At 46.5% G+C, this 3,368-nt stretch overlaps 1 long non-coding RNA gene across 1 annotated transcript; it reads right to left on the reverse strand.

The window, feature by feature from the left end:
* Positions 1-407: 407 nt before the first annotated feature.
* LOC120324681 lies at positions 408-2,684 on the reverse strand. The gene is made up of 2 exons (XR_005566168.1): positions 1,812-2,684; positions 408-1,276 (listed from the first exon to the last, which is right to left on the reverse strand). It is a non-coding gene; the product is annotated as an uncharacterized LOC120324681 (long non-coding RNA).
* Between the last annotated feature and the right edge of the window lie 684 nt (positions 2,685-3,368).

Genomic DNA, 3,368 nt, shown 5'->3' on the forward strand with positions numbered 1-3,368 from the left:
CAACCTCAGCATTGCTCAAACTCAGCAATACAGAAACACAGTTTAGGATTACTTGGTTATTCTGAAGTGTCCAGTGAATGGTTCAAATGGGCATGTACATTCTAGCCTGAGTTGCTTCCAAATCATTTCCTCAAAGAATTGTCAAAGTTGGTTGAGGCTGCCAAAAGGTTCATTGCTGGACAATATGGATTCTTGGTCTTGAATGGATAACTCTCAAGCTTAAAATGAATTTTCAGCATAGATATATGAATGTTTCCATTGCAGACAGACCTTCTCACAAACATCTACAAAACCTTGCCATCACGTGTTTATTTCACACGTGTTTATTTCTATTGCACACGTGTTTATTTCTACAAAGTTTCACGAATTAAAAGCAAAAAGAGACATACACACAAAAAGCCACCAAGTGCATTTAATAATTTTTTATTCAAGTGAATGTTTAGACTGACTGTTGCACAAAAGTTGCCTAGAACTGCATGGAGCTGAATATCTCTGCTATGAATTTATCTCTGGAATTCCCATAGGTTAGCAGAGTTTGTTACATACCATTTCAGCAAGGATAACTCACTAGAAAATACTGGGAAAATACTGCATCTAGCTAGACCTTTCTTTGGCCTATTTTTATTTATGGTGTTTTTGTTTAACTGCCACTGCATCTGGTGAGCACATTCAGACTGGGGAGACCAAAAAAAAATAAAAGGCATAGAGAGCAAGTGAGAAGTTCTTGGAATATTACAAGCTGCTGTGTGACTGGGAATGGCAAGACAGGCAGGCAGAAAGCTCCTCTCTCCAAAGCTGACACTACAGTGAGAAAATCTGATACTTATTAGGGGGTGAACTGACTGAAGGAATAACTTTGAAGTAAATGTTCAGTTGCAAACAAATACTGCAAACAAATGCTCCTCTTAGTTTCTTTTCCCGTTGATTATTATACCTTATGCTTTTTAAGATATTCTTTCTGAACTGTATTCTTTGAAAGTTTATGGTCCAGATAGCATTATGTTTTGTAGACCTAGGGGCTACTGTACATCTTAAAATTACTTTGGTCCCACTTAAACAATAAAACAGGTTTTTGTCTAGTTACAGTTTACATATGCCTGTATGCATTAAAAAGACAAATTATTTCACTATTGCATCAGCAACAAAGTTTATGTGCTGAATCCTCAGAAACAGCGAAGCCTGGTTTCCATGCTGTTCCTGTGCACCATGTTTTCCAAAGATGCTGTCTTCTGGCACATACAGCTCCTTCAGCCTCCAAATGTGTGTAAGCTGTTGCCTAAAACAAGAGGATGTATTGTCCTTAAAAAAAATGTGAGAGTAGAAAACCTCACCCTCATCCTTCACACATGGATTTATTCCATTACCAGGATTGCATAAACAAAGTGTTTCTTTTTCTAGTCTTCCTTTTTGTCTCCCTTAGAACTTAGTTCTCTGAAAGCTTTTCAAAACGGGAAAAAAAGCAACCCAAAACTTAAGGGAGCAGTTGAGGGGATCTAATTCACATTGACCATTTCTAACCTTTCCTTACCCATCCCTCAAAGGCCTAACCAGGACAAGAATTACCTTTAAATTGTATTCTGGCTGGATTCATGGCTTAGGGCCTGATTCCCAAAACCACTGGATAAAGAAGGTTATCTTTCTTGACAGTTTAGGTATTCTTAATGTGACTATGTTGCATGGTAAGCAACAATTTTTGCTTCATGACAGACAAAAGTAATGTTAAAAAGATTCAAACATTACCCATTCCAGTCAAAGTTGAACATGGGGGAAAAGAGAAGAGATAAACAAGGCATTAGTCCATGCACACATACCTGCAGGTTTCTGTAAGATCTGTAAGATCCATCTTCTTGTTATGAGTGCAGACCTAATAGATGCAATGAAGTCTGTAGAGTTCTTGTGGTGTGTAAACAAGTGCAGTCACTTGGTCAAGTGTTGCTCCTCATCCGCCCTCCACTCAAGTGCTGGTAGCTGCTTCAGTGACTGAAAGAAAAAATGGTCTGTTTTTTAACCCAAATGTGCTTTTTATTTGTTTAAAAAACATTAACAGCTGAGTTACAATGGTTTTGGGGTGTATCTGCATAGTAATGGTTGCTCCACCCAAACTCCAAGCCACAGGGGCTGGTGACAACTGGAACTGGCATCCATTTTGGTGCATGGCTGTGGTCTGGTGGTTCGGGCACCAATTCCATGCTCAAGCATCTGAATGGCTTCTCAAGCAGCACGTGTCCAGGCATCTGGAAACCCAGGCAGCACAAATTCACACTTGTCTGCACCTGAGTATGCAAACATCCCTTCTCATGCTGTAACAGCCTCAAAATTTCCCAGTTTCAGTGGAGCTTAGCAGCTCATCGTGAAAAGTTTGCAACTGTTTTTTTCTGACTTAATTTTCACTTAGCATCAGCTGAAAGCAGGCTGGCCAGCTTGTTAACAGCGCTTGGCCGCGAAGGGCTGTAAAAAGGAGGCTCTGGAGTGCTCATACAGGATGCTGCAGAGTTAACTGCTGCTTTTGAGTAGAAACCTTTCCTACAATCTCTTATGCTGCAACAAATAACGTTTGGGAGCAGAGGAGTCACAGAGGAAGGCCTGGCTGCTCTAGGAATCGTTGCCACAAATCTCCGGTGCCACCCGGCAAGGCCGGGTCACCGGTGGGACTCAGAGAGGCTTTCACGCAGACAGTTCCATGCTTGTCCCTTAGCGCTGCACAGACAAGGGATAGCGTGGCGCTGCGTAAACGAGGCAGGTTTAATTTGCTCCTTCCCCTGTTCTTACACAAACATTTGGTCACACGGGAAAAGCTGCCTTTCCGTACACGTGGGAAGAGACGTTTACGCAAACAGCCCCGCCTGCCACCGAAACAGGCGCCGCCCGCGGGCAGCCAAGGGGTGGGAGCACCATCTCCCGCGAAGGGCGGCGAAGCGGGGCCAGAGCGCGGGGTGACACCGGGGCGGGGGGCGAGCACCGGGACGCGCCGGGGGCGGCGCCGGCCCCGGGCACGCACGTGCGGCCTCCCGCGAACCCGCCAGGTGGCGCCGTCCCCCGCCCGCGGGCGGCGCGGCCGCTCCCGGGGCCGCGGGTTCGCGTCCCGGGGCTCCCGCCCGGGCGCTGCCGGGGGCTTGTCCCGCGGGAGAGGCGCCGGGGAGCCGCGGGCTCTGCCTCCCGCGTCGCCTTATCCCCGGCCGGTGAGACCGGCCCAGAGGGAGGAAGGCCCGAGGAGGATGTTCTGCCCTGGGGAGAATTGTTCCGTGTCTAGACAAATCCATGATGTGGGGGGAGACGGAGGAAATGATGAGGGTAGCTGTTCACCGGGAATACGCCTAATCTCCTCGCACCCTTACGGGTTTAAGTCCTGCAGGGCAGTCGGAGGAGAT

This window comes from Pipra filicauda, unplaced genomic scaffold (genome assembly GCF_003945595.2).
Source record: "Pipra filicauda isolate LSUMZ 115617 unplaced genomic scaffold, ASM394559v2 scaffold64_size3178608_pilon, whole genome shotgun sequence".
Taxonomy (NCBI): Eukaryota; Metazoa; Chordata; class Aves; order Passeriformes; family Pipridae; genus Pipra; species Pipra filicauda.